The sequence below is a fragment of the Gymnodraco acuticeps genome, unplaced genomic scaffold (assembly GCF_902827175.1).
Source record: "Gymnodraco acuticeps unplaced genomic scaffold, fGymAcu1.1, whole genome shotgun sequence".
In the NCBI taxonomy this organism is placed as follows: Eukaryota; Metazoa; Chordata; class Actinopteri; order Perciformes; family Bathydraconidae; genus Gymnodraco; species Gymnodraco acuticeps.
In genome coordinates, this window is record NW_022990865.1 from 1071896 (window position 1) to 1085261 (window position 13366).

The 13366-nt window shown below is 41.6% G+C and overlaps 3 non-coding genes across 3 annotated transcripts; 1 reads left to right on the forward strand and 2 right to left on the reverse strand.

Annotated features, from left to right (window-relative positions):
* Positions 1 to 10665: 10665 nt before the first annotated feature.
* On the reverse strand, positions 10666 to 10771 carry LOC117557456. The gene has a single exon (XR_004570724.1). It is a non-coding gene; the product is annotated as a U6 spliceosomal RNA (small nuclear RNA).
* A 372-nt stretch (positions 10772 to 11143) lies between these two features.
* On the forward strand, positions 11144 to 11307 carry LOC117557454. Its single transcript, XR_004570722.1, has one exon. It is a non-coding gene; the product is annotated as a U1 spliceosomal RNA (small nuclear RNA).
* Positions 11308 to 11626: 319 nt separating this feature from the next.
* LOC117557455 lies at positions 11627 to 11808 on the reverse strand. The gene has a single exon (XR_004570723.1). It is a non-coding gene; the product is annotated as a U2 spliceosomal RNA (small nuclear RNA).
* Between the last annotated feature and the right edge of the window lie 1558 nt (positions 11809 to 13366).

Consider the following 13366-nt stretch of genomic DNA (forward strand, 5'->3'; position numbering starts at 1 on the left):
GACTTCTCTCGCGTTTATGTCCATATCGAGAGAAAGATAAATAATCTGAATTCAGTGTGCAGTTTACTTTGACGCGGGGTGAGCTGCAGAGGTGGGGAGAGGCGGGGCTATTGCGCAATCATTATCAGAAAATGATCGCTGAAGCTGCAGTACATATCCACAAAAGCAGCGAGTAAGACCCCCCCTGGATGTGTAAGTCTGCTGTAGATGTTGCACAAAGAACTGTAGCATGGTCAGTAGCGTCCGGAGCACGATAGCAACTCTGCGATCCGCCATTGTTGTTGTTGTTGTTGGTGGCGAAACACATCAGCAATGGCGCGGGGTAAGCGGAGGTGAGCAGAAGAGGTGGGGAGAGGCGGGGCTATTGCTATTGCGCAATCACTATCAGAAAATGTCGGCTCCGCGCACACACGGAGCCGTTTGACCCCCCAGAGCGTTGCGTATGCCGTTCTATCCACCTTGGGACCCGTTTTAGTTTCCTCAGTCGTTTAGTGCCGTATTCGGTCGTCCTCGTATGGCCGAATGGTCTATATGACACTAAACAGTAACGCAAACGGCCGTTTTCGTCCTCGTGTGGCCGGGGCATCAGCTCTGTTAGAAGCTAGCAGTCAAGTACTTCACAAGTACATGTGAAGTACAGCAGTTAGTTAGCACAAAGCCTCTCTTTGGAGAAGAAGGCCTTTGAATTCAGGTGCACGAGAGAGAAACACAGATAGTACACAGGATGAAATAAAGAGGGATGATAAGAATAACAAGTTAATAACAGAATATGAAATGAGAAAAAACATGTAGTAACAGTCTGAATAGAAATAAGGAAAATAACATGAGTAAAAGCTGGTTCTGATTTGAAAGATAACACTTTTCCATCAGCTCAACATTAACCTCAGAGGTCTGACTTTAAATGAATGATACTTATTACATTATAATAATAATATTCGCCCTATGGTAGCCTTCATATACATGTTAACTTTAGTACACTACCACATAGTAAATACAAATTACCATGAGCATTAACTTCATGAACATTTAAATGTTACGTTAGTGCAAAGTAAAAAAGCATAACGTGTTTTGCACCTAGCAAAGTGCAGGAGAAATGCATGTTGTTGCCGTAGTTCTACTGTTAAGACTGTAAATGGCGGATTGGCAACTTTTAATCACGAATTGTGCATACAGATGTTAACTTCATAAACGTTAGCACATAGCAATAAACATTAAATGACAAGTATTTACGGATTTAAACGGCCGGAAAGCTCCGGTGTGTTTCTGGCTTAGCGGCAACTTGTTACCAATGCTAATATGCGCGAACGTTAAAAGACAACACATTGGCATTCATCTATATTACATTATAACGGACTGTCGTGTTAAGAGTAATAGCGGAGTTTATGTTACCTTTTCAAAAGCCTGTCAGTTATGATGGCTGTTCATTTACAGTGAAGACAAGACGCTCCCCGCTCAATGAGACGTCATCCAATCAGAGTACTAGAACTAAGTGAGCCGACCAATGGGTGGACACAAGATGTAAACGATAATGCCATAGAAATGAACGGGAGGGGCGGAACTCTAAATGAGACTTTTTGAGCCTGAGCAGGCCCGATTATCCTCGCCCCCTAGGCGCAAGGATGACACGCAAATTCGTGAAGCGTTCCTCATTGCCAATTTATAATGATTTTTCCAACATTAATCCCGATTCCTAACAAGCAGAGGTGGAAGAAGTACTCAGAACTTCCAGTTAAGTCAAAGTTGCTGATTGAGAATAATGTGGTTATTACTCTTCAGCAGATTCCGTTCTTAGAATTAATTTAATTAATTAATATCTCTGCTCTCGGTCGGTTGAGCAGTTTTACCACTACATTTGCATAGTGGTTTTGATTGAGAATAAGGTAGTTTATTGCTCATCAACTGAATTAATGTTTAACAACACAGACTTGTATTTTCTGTTAATCACACCATAAGCTCAAGAACTAAATTGAGCTATTAAATGGGAAGGGTGGTGGCAGAATATTACATTCACACTGTGTTTAATAAACTTACGGATTATTGAATTGGATTTTGTTTAAAAATAAATAAATAAATAAAAATAAAAATAAAAAAACAATAAGTAAAAATAAGTACTGATATTTCCCTACCCCCGCTGAAGTTTCCCTAATTCGGATTAAAATTAAACTGGATGAGTTTAGCTGTCACCTGATATTTGTTGCGGGTTCATGTTTGTTTGTATAATTGTTTCGTGTTTGTTTGTATACCTGCCATCTTGTGCATGTTTTTGTAACAACTAATAAATTAATCAGTCCACAGCCAAGGTAAAATTAATCTAAATTTCCGCAAAAGGAAAATAAATAGCAAAAAAGCCTCTGTTTTACACCCGGGAACCTCAGAGGCATAACTGCGGGTCATCTGTCTGCTCAAATAGGTCAATGTTGTATTATTTGTTTCATTTATTCTTAATCTATGTATTGTATGATAATAATGAAAATAAAATAACCTAATGTATTTAACACATTCCGAAACAAAGCAGATAAGACAAGACTTAGACACAATGGTGATTGAACCTTTTTGCACGATTGATGCAAAATGAAAACTTTGTCATTATCTGTTTCCAACTGGCCACTGGAATCAGATAATGGATATGAGTTGAAGTTCAATTACAGTTTTAAATATAGTTCAACATCCTTTTCTATACTCTGCTTGGTGCTGCAGAAGAAGAAAATAAAATAAAACGCAAGACACGGGATCAGAGACAGGCGTGACCTCTGGAAGGAGAAGATAATCTGAAGCAGACCACGGCGCGACCCATTGGGGGTTTTATGACCACAGCACAAAGGAAGATCTAATTTCAGCAGTCAGTTTTTTTTGGCAGAACTTTTGAGCATTTTTTAAAATGTCTTTTCTTGCCTCTGTGCAAGGCTTAGTCTTTCTATCAGTATAGCCACTGGTGTAAAGTAACTAAGTTCATAAACTTAACAAGTACTATACTTGGGCACAATTTTGAGATACTGGTACTTTATTTGAGTATCTAAAATGTTTTGCTGCTTTATTTTTCTACTCCACTACAGTTCAGTGGTAAATGGTGTACTTTTACTCCACTACATGTATTTAATACCTTTAGTTACTTTCAGCTGTGGATGAATGATGTGAAATCTAATCAAGTGTTTAATCAGACTTTAGTTCCACCTGGAGTAAATCCACCAGCTACCGTATGCAGTATACAAAGTCATTCAAACTAGCTTCTCCTTTACCAGCTTTGAGAACACTTTCATGATCAATCATTATAAAACATATCATATATAGTATTCTGGAATAAACCAATCTGCACAACGACTACTTTTACTCTCGCTATTTTCACTATATTTTGATGACAATACTTTTCTACTTTTACTTGAGTAACATTTTGAATGCAGTACTTTCACTAACTTAGTATTCCTACACTCTGGTACTTCTACTTGTACTCAAGAACAAGATCTGAGTACCTAAGCTAACGTTAGCCAGAAACATTCCATTTTGACACAAAGAACAATGGGGTAATTTCAAAGTAATTCGAAGTAATTCACACAGCCTCTTCCCTATGGGAGGAGCAGTAGTTTCAGCTTCATTTAAATATGTCGCGTAGTTATAGATGGATTTATTTTTTCCTCTAAAAGAGAGAATGTGTATTTTATGTTAGTATTTCAAAAATCTCCTGGGGGAGAATCCCCCCAGACCCCCTGCGGGGGTTGGGTTTTCATACAGTTCAATTAGGATTGAGACAGGGAAATATTCTAAACCTCACGCGTGGCGTTTCACTGACAAGGGGGCGATATAGCGTGTATGTAATTACATTTCAAATACTGATTTGAGCCCCACCACTGTATGGGTTAGCCCTACCATAGATTATCTAACACAAATACTCGGGAGCCGATAAGTCAATAAGTTGCTTATCGCGACAGGCACACAATAAAACAGTGGAAACAAACATGTGTTTGACTTTCATTATTTAATGAAACTGTGTGCCCTTTATAGTCTGTGTCCAATATTGTGTATTTGTATATATATATTATATATATATATCCTAAATATATGCTAAGGTCCCACTACGGACACGATAGCAGTCGCTTCGTGCGCATGTGTGTAATTAAACCCATGATATCAAAATCTCACTCCAGCCAGGTACCCAAAGTTAGCAACCCTGTCCATACCCCAATAATATTTTATTGATGACAAGTTTGCATCCCTGCCTGTTATCGTTTTCATCACGGAGCTGGAAAAATGGTGTATTGATTACTGATCTGTGCAAGTCCAATTTGTTAACTGACTTTGGTTCTAATGTTAATGTTAATTTGATTTCAACCCATAAGTAATTATTTAAATTAACTCAACATTCCACATGATGGATTAGTGTTCCACATTTTTCCCACTAATTTGTTTATGATTAGGCCAATGGTAAAGAGAGACATTGATGACCCTGTGTCCTTTTTGTTAGCACGAGGTTCCATTTTGTCTAATGGCGTTGGACAGCTTCACTAAGAGTCACCCAGTTCTACCCTGCTACAGTCCGGCTGAGTGCAGTCACAGAGATGCTATGGCTGCTCTACATGACATTAATGGTTTGGTCCGAGAATGGACACCATTTCCTGCTCCCAGAGAGAATGACGCTCCTCACACTGAACAATACAGCCATTGACACTGTCTCACGTGGGTCTGCTCCCCCCCACCGAGCCATGAACTGGAAGCTGGAATTCTGAACACTTGGAACTGTCACACCAGCACCAACCCTTGGGTCAGTTAGATGAGACTAACGGCTTCACTTAGGGCATATGGGTCAGAAATATGACTCTCGTTACCACGGAGTGGGTTGTTTGTTTTTTAAGGCTATTCATACTGCTATGCAGAGTGAAGAACCCCTACTATTTTAACAAATACGCCTGATGTCAGGGGCCTCTTACTGTCTACTTCTGCATGTATTCACATTATATGGACCATGTTTACACCTGTTGAAACTAGGGCTGCACGGAACTCAGGCTACAATACAACCATTTTGTTCTGCTCTAACGATTCAATTTATAAATTCTACATCAAAATAGTTCGGTTTATTGTTTCCAATGATAACGTCACCTTAAGTGGAGGAATGCAAACCTGTTTTAAAATGTAAGGTTTTGAATTTCTTTGACATTTCTCAGTAATGACACCCTCAGACGCCCACTATCATTTATGCCAGTGGTTCCCAAACTTTGTTGTGCCCAAGGCACACCAAAGGACAAGTAAAAAATCTCAAGGCACACCTATTGTGAAAAGATAGCCCTTATAACACGTGTTATCACTCATATTATGTAAAGTATCTGTAAATGTGCATAATTATTTACTAATGCCAAATAAAATGTGACAAAGACAACTATATTACGAAATATTTCCGAAATGAATTTGAAACTTTATCAAATTAGGCTTCATCAAACCAGCAACACACTCATTTACACCAGACAGGTCACAAAATAGAAAATGAGGCAAAGGAAACTCAGCAGAAATTCAACACAGACAACTGTCAATGCAAGGAAGCTGCATTGTCCATGGTCCGGAACTACAAATTATAAATGTATTACTTTAAAAAAAAAAATGTAATATATTACACTACTTCGTTACTATCTACATAAAGTAACTCGGTACTTTACTCGTTACTTTCCTCGCCGAGCACGTACAAACTGCGCATGCGTGAGTGGCAATAACTTTCCTTACCAGCAGGCGGCGGTAGTCAAGCCCCAGGTAGTGCGCCGGACTCAGATGAAATATTCGTGCTGGCCAAACGGCGGTACTACACTTCCGGTTTGGTTGCCAGGCCCGAAAACACTTTTCCCATTGACTTACATGGGGAAAGAGTGGTCTGTAACTCGTTGGATAATTTTTAACTAAATAAACTACCCAGTTTGAACACTTGTATAGCCCTTATTAAAAAACATTCGTTCCTCAAGTTGTAAAACATTTGCTAATAACGTTATTCTGAGAGTTATTTCCCTCTGCATTATGAACGCGCATCTAATCCACGGGACCGCGCAGCCCGGCACGTTCATGTTACGTGTCCCGACCAATCAGAGCACACTGTGCTCACAGGGAGGGTGCTGGAGCCAGGCTCTGGATGGAGCTTTTGGAGCTACAACGAGCGTTAAAGGCAGAGAGTGAAATTCAGTGAATACACGTAGTTTACAGAGATGCTGTATGAGGAACCAAAGTGAGCTGCGTTTATCTTTACCCATGGATGCACAATGGGAACGGATCCATATCGTCTTACTGCCATCCCACGGAGCTGTAATAATGGATATATTGCACATGTTTGCTGTAATTCATTGTCATACTACATGGGCTGTATGATTGAATCTTGTACCGTAAATGTTGTATTAAATGGAGTTAATATTACCGATATCACTAGATCATTACTAGCTAGCCGCTAGCTGCTAACTGCCGCCTCGTTCATATCGAATCCATGGCGGTAGTGTGTATTTGTCATTTAATACAGGCAACAACCGGAAGACAGAGAAGAAGAATAGACTGCGTGATATAAAAATAATGGGCATACCTCCACCCCTCGATAGTTATCGCTGACTCAGCCATGTTTATGCAGCACTGCACGTGGAGATGTGGACGCGCAAGTCGCGCAGATTACGTACATAAACCTACAAAGTACTGATATAGTACATTGAAAAATAAATGATTATTTTTGTGTAGTTGTATATTGAAAAAATAATGTATGGTTGTCACAAAATCCCACGGCACACCCGGACTTGCCTCACGGCACACCAGTGTGCCGCGGCACATCGTTTGGTAACGGTGGTAACTCAGATGCTTACATGGACTTGTATGTTTTTCCTTCATATCTAACAGAAATAAGAGAGAAAGAGATGGGAAAGTGAGTAAAGAGGGATAGGAAGGAGGAGAGATATTTGCGAGTTGCATACTGACTCTGAGTTTTCTCGATTAATAGCTTATATAGACAATACCATGCTTAAATAGACTCCTAAGTTATTATTTCATATGTGACAATATGTAAGAAAAGGGAGGGAAGAGTCAAATTATATTGAGAAATTGAGCAATTGATTTCATATTGGAACATTAATTTCTCAAACCTATGTTTTATGGAAGAGGAAATGTACTTCTGATAAACTAATCCTTGATCAAACGGTAAATGGTGAATTAATATAACATTTATAATCATTGAGAAAGGGTTATTCCACAGGGACTAGCTCACATTTAACTTCAAATAAAATGTATCTGCTTTGGACTGATGAGTATATGATTCTTGCATGTTAAATTACTAACACAAACCTTACATTTATAATGTGCATGTCTCAGGAAGGCTCCCAAATCATTCTGAGGGGGCCTATCCTATTTTTGTAATTGAATGATAATGTGTTAATCCATTACCTTGAGTTGTCTGCACTCAGGAAAACATCCCTATCAAGTGTTAACCCAATAACTAGGACAGCTCTGAAGGCCAAGGGTCAGAGAGAGAGGATCACACTCTCCGGCTGCAGAGAGCAACTTATCCACGGGCAAGGAGGTCGTTCGAGATGAGAGGATTCTAATCTTCAACTTTCTGATGAGATGGGATGCTTCTTCATTTTCGCTCGCAGGACGAGCGATGGTTTCAGAGGTCGTCATACAAGGTTTCCATGTTTCATTGGAGGAGCAGATGTTTTCATAACCTCTCCCATCACAGGGGGGGGCATCTGGATGTGCCACTTGGAATAGGCAGGTGCACTGCTCTCAAGCAGATAGCAGAAGGAATACAGGCAGATGAGCCTCTGTTTCACTGGGAGATCATACAGTGCTCACTGAATTGAGCCACAAAAGCAGAGCAATTGGGGGGGATTGAGATATGGCGCTCTGATGAAGAAGAGTTTTGAGCCAATCAGCACCTCAGTGCTAATCTACAGATAATTGAGTTATGGCGCTCTGATGAAGAAGAGTTTTGAGCCAATCAGCACCTCAGTGCTAATCTACAGTATCAGGATGCCTTTACACACCAGACATTCTGTGTCATAAAAGAGAGGAGGACATGTTCTTCTAGCTCTGATACAAAGATAACATTTGAATTGAATGACCAGATGATTACAGATGTACAATTAATGATTGTTTTTGTATTCCCAATGAACAGATATGTGTTAAATAGTGGTGATAAATATATTTGATCAGATTACACTTTCACACTAAATTAATTAATTGATATTTTCAGATTTATAAGGTATTGAACAATAAGATATTTCTAATATTATAACAGAAAATGTTACTATCCTTAATCATTACCAGGTAAAACAGATGTTTTGATATTGATTACAGTGATGCTCTAAATAAAGAACAGATGTTTTGATATTGATCTCAGTTGATGCTCTGAATAAAGAACAGATGTTTTGATATTGATTACAGTTGATGCTCTGAATAAAGAACAGATGTTTTGATATTGATTACAGTTGATGCTCTGAATAAAGAACAGATGTTTTGATTTTTTCCTTTTCAGGTTGTTATACAATAAAATGTTTGATTCTTCAGATTGTTAAACATCTTGAGAATTGTTTAGCTTTCCCTTCAGATTTTGAAATGACATAATGATTGATAGTTGAAGTAATGTAATTAATTAAATATCATGCCTTACTCTTGAATAAAGCGTAATGAAGTAAACGTAAAGTAATGTTAAAGATTGAGGACACTGTAACTTTACAGATTACAGATTGATCGAATCATCACTGTGAATTTATACCTTAATTAGGAACCTTAGCTGGATCTCTCATGATTCTGATTTAATACCTCAATTGGATTTATTATAAATCCTAAATTCTAATTGTGTTTTAATAAATAATTGCCTTAAAGTAAATCTTTGAGATGTAAGCTGATTTAGAATTTGTGTTTGATGAATGAGATTAACTGAGTGATAAATGATAAAAGATCTTATTTTTGAAACATATATTTTGCTATAATATTCTGTACCCCATGTGTTTATTATTGTACCTTTTGACAAAAATGCCAAGCACTGAAGAGAGATGATTTTTATTATGATTGACTGTGTTCAATCATGGTGATTGAAGTGTTTTTCAATCTTGTTCTATTTTTAATGTAATGAATGTATCTGAGCCCACCCAACTCTGAGGACGCTTATTGATTTTAAGTATTGACTGAAATATTCTTAGACTAATGTTAATTGGTTATCAATAGATTGATAAAAAGAGTGACTCTGTAAGAGAATATTTTCATCTGATCTGTTTATAGAGTCTTTTATGGTTCCTTAGAGTCTGTGATACTGCAAACATCTGCTTGTAGTCACTCAAAGACCCCTCTGTATGGTTGAGGTCACAGGTCAAACGCTTCTCCGATATCCGTGGGGGGTTTGAGACCTAGCAGCATCTATTTGAGACAAGCAGATCATTGTCTTGCATCGGCTATTGATTATACGCGGGCTTTCTGGAAGCCCGCCTCTCCTCGTGTTGGTTAGATGTTTTATGTCTTTTGGTTCAGAGATTACCTTGGTGGAGCACAAGGACAGTGTGAAACTAGGATGATTTCCCGGCCGTATGTAATTGTCTGTCTCTCAATAAATATCAGTGTATTGACAGGTGAATCCAGTTTCCCTCATTTGATGATGCGCTCGACATTGCTGCAAAGAAGTTTTAACTTCACAAAAGTGAGGTTGCTTCTCTCTTCTTCTTCCAAAAGTTAACTTAGACTTTTTCTGACCCATGTACATCACCCTGGATCTCTGCCTGTGAGTGTGGGATCAGTGACTCTGTAAGCAGCAGCCTGTCCTCTGGGTGGGATTGAGCCAGCTGCTGGAAGGAGCTCTCTGGGTCACCGCCTGCTGCTGCGGCTCTCTCCCCCCCCCTGTATTCACATCACTTTTACCCAGCTTTCACACACACTCATTCCCGGGTAAGAAAGCCATGTGCATCACCCTGGATCTCTGCCTGTGAGTGTGGGACCCTGCTTACAGCAGTGACTCTGCTGTACATTTCACGAGTCAAATGTGGATGAAATGGACAGGTTTCATGCTGTTACATACCTGGGTTACATAGTGCTGCGAAGCAGCCTGTCTTCTGGGTGGGAGAGAGCGAGGTGCTGGAAGGAGCTCTCTGGGTCACAGCCTGCTGCTGCGGCTCTCTCCACCCCTGTATTCACTCACTTTTACCCGCTTTCACACACACTCATTCCCGGGTAAGAAAGCCATGTGCATCACCCTGGATCTCTGCCTGTGAGTGTGGGACCCTGCTTACAGCAGTGACTCTGCTGTACATTTCACGAGTCAAATGTGGATGAAATGGACAGGTTTCATGCTGTTACATACCTGGGTTACATAGTGCTGCGAAGCAGCCTGTCTTCTGGGTGGGAGAGAGCGAGGTGCTGGAAGGAGCTCTCTGGGTCACAGCCTGCTGCTGCGGCTCTCTCCACCCCTGTATTCACATCACTTTTACCCAGCTTTCACACACACTCATTCCCGGGTAAGAAAGCCATGTGCATCACCCTGGATCTCTGCCTGTGAGTGTGGGACCCTGCTTACAGCAGTGACTCTGCTGTACATTTCACGAGTCAAATGTGGATGAAATGGACAGGTTTCACAAGAGAAGCAACCTCACTTTGACTTAACTGGAAGTTCTGAGTACTTCTTCCACCTCTGCTTGTTAGGAATCGGGATTTATGTTGGAAAAATCATTACAAATTGGCAATGAGGAACGCTTCACGAATTTGCGTGTCATCCTTGCGCAGGGGCCATGCTAATCTTCTCTGTATCGTACCAATTTTATTATATGTGCTATCAAAGTAACACAATATCTCCCTGCATCTGGGGGATATTCCCAGGTCTCTGAGCAAGGTCAACTTTGTATTATGGTAGCAGAACACATAGAGCTCAAAGGGAGCAAAACACTGGGTTTACATGGGCCGAAAGCTGCAGACAGAAGCTGCGCTAGCATGGTTCGTGGCTCTCGCCTTTGGCTTCTTTGGCATTGAGTCCAAAAAAGACCCCTGCTGCTGTGCTGCACTTTGTGCCCCCGATTGGAACCTATGTCTATTTCAAGCCTTATCTGTCTTTAAGGGTTAAATGTGGTTGATGGGCTGCTTTGGCCGGCTCAGAGGCAGGAACCGCCACGCCGTGTCCTTTGTCGTTGCAAAACTGCCCTGCCTCTGACCCGTCCAACTCATACTTACCTGGCAGGGGAGATACCATGATCACCAAGGTGGTTCACCCAGGGCGAGGCTCGGCCATTGCACCCCGGCTATGCTGACCGCTGCGAATTCCCCAAATGTGGGAATCTCGACTGCATAATTTGTGGTAGTGGGGGACTGCGTTCGCGCTCTCCCCTGATTATAGTGTTGAAGAAAAGGTCAAAGACAACTATTACAGCTTGCATGTGTGGCAGCTTCTTTGCTCCAGGAAAGACTTTCTGGTGCCAATGTCCTCCCCAGAGCGTGTCCTTGCTTTGGGCTCGAAATATCTCTGTCCCTTGCAGTGAGCCTCACTCTGCGTGCCACGCTCCAGAGACCAAGGCAAGTTCAATTTGTCACCTTTGGCATTGAGTCCAAAAAAGATCCGCTGCTGATGTGCTGCAGTTTCTGCCCTCAATTGAAACCATCTGTTTTGGTTTCGAGATGCGTCTTTGTTTGTTTTTCCACAAGGCAGGAGATGGGTTGCACCGTTCCCAGAGGCGCTGCAATACCGGGTCGATGCGTGGAGTGAACGGGGCAAGCCCCTCTTTCAGCTCCCAGTGCTAAAATCCATTTAATATATAGTCCCCGTATAGGGGACGTATCAGATATTAAACTGATAAGAACAGATTTTTTTTAATTTTTTTTATTATAACAAATCTTCAATTTACTTCATTCATATACACAGTTTACAAACAGGTAAACACTTGACATTCAATACAACACTTATAATACTTTTACTTTTCATACATGCAAATACAGTTAGGTGATCTGGTCTTCACCCCACCAGCCCTAAACCCCCCTTCCATCTTTCCAAAGCGGCGTGTTGTCCCCATTTCAGAATGTCCCTCTCCATTCTCCACTTCATATCTGCCCTTACTTTTCCTATTATCCCTCTTATGCTGCTGCAGCATTTGTTCTTTGCAACATCCTGCCTAGCCAGCCAAAGATTCCTCTTGAGCAGGCTTACCACTAGCCAAATGGGGAAACTTGCCCAAAATTCACCAGGACCCGAGCCCCTTTCGATCCCATCCCATGTAATTTTAAACCCAGGAAAACTCTGTCCTAACCACCCTTCCACTCTTTTCCATGCTCCCTGTGCGAATGGACAGTCCCACATGACATGTCTGATGGTCTCTTCATCCTTACAATCTGGCCTAGGGCACACCGGAGACCTTGCCAGTCCATGACGGTGCAGGATTTTCCGCACTGGTAAGCACCCGAGCAGGCACAGCCAGTTAAGGTCCTTTAGCCTATTGTCCAGTCCCTTCGGCTGGATCCTCCTCCACACTTTGGATGGTATTCCAATAACAGGACCAACATTAGTTTTCTCTCTGGCTTCTTTATATAGGGTTCTGTGATTGAGTTTCACCTCTGGCCCGGCAGCCTCCGGGTGAGCCCGAAGCCACTTTGCTGCATGGCGGTAGTGCCATGGCTGCTGTTCCGCCCTGGGCCCCAAGTTGCTCCAGGCCATAAGCTCTCTTGCTTGATAAGAAAAGAAAAGGCGGATAAAAAAACCAGAAGGATGTACTACTGGGCCTGATACTTCCCTACATAAGGTTGAAACAAAAATGCAGTCCATCTTCAGAGTTAAATGCGGTACATCTCTCCCCCCTGCATCGACCCCAGCCAGCATGCGGCCTCTTGCCACATACTCATATCTCCCACCCCATATGAAGCCAAACAAGAGGCGCATGAGAGGCCTCCTCATGCTGACCGGCAACGGATATATGTATGCGAGATATACGAGGGATGGCAATATATCTACCTTCAGCACTAATACCTTCCCTATGAAGGTCAACTGCCTACTCTTCCAGAGTGACACTTTCCTCTCTACGACCTCAAGCCGTCTTGCCCAACTCAGGGAAGCACTTTTAGTAGACTCAAAACTGACCCCCAGAACTTTTATAGGCCCTGGGCAGAAAGCAAGACCCCCTGGCACATCCATCCTTTCTCTCCATTTCCCAAAAAACTTCACAGAGGACTTTGCACAATTAAGCTTGGAACCGGATTGCCCTGCCGAAGTCCTCCATGATTTGCAGCGAAAGAATAAGGCACTCATCCCTATCCAGCAGCAAAGTGGTGTCATCTGCATACTGGGACAGTTTCACCCGTAACCCTCCACTGCCAGGCACTAGAAACCTCTGACCCCTGTGTTGGCCCTGATGGCTGCCGCCAAAGGCTCCATATAGAGCACATAAGCAGTGGTGAGAGAGGG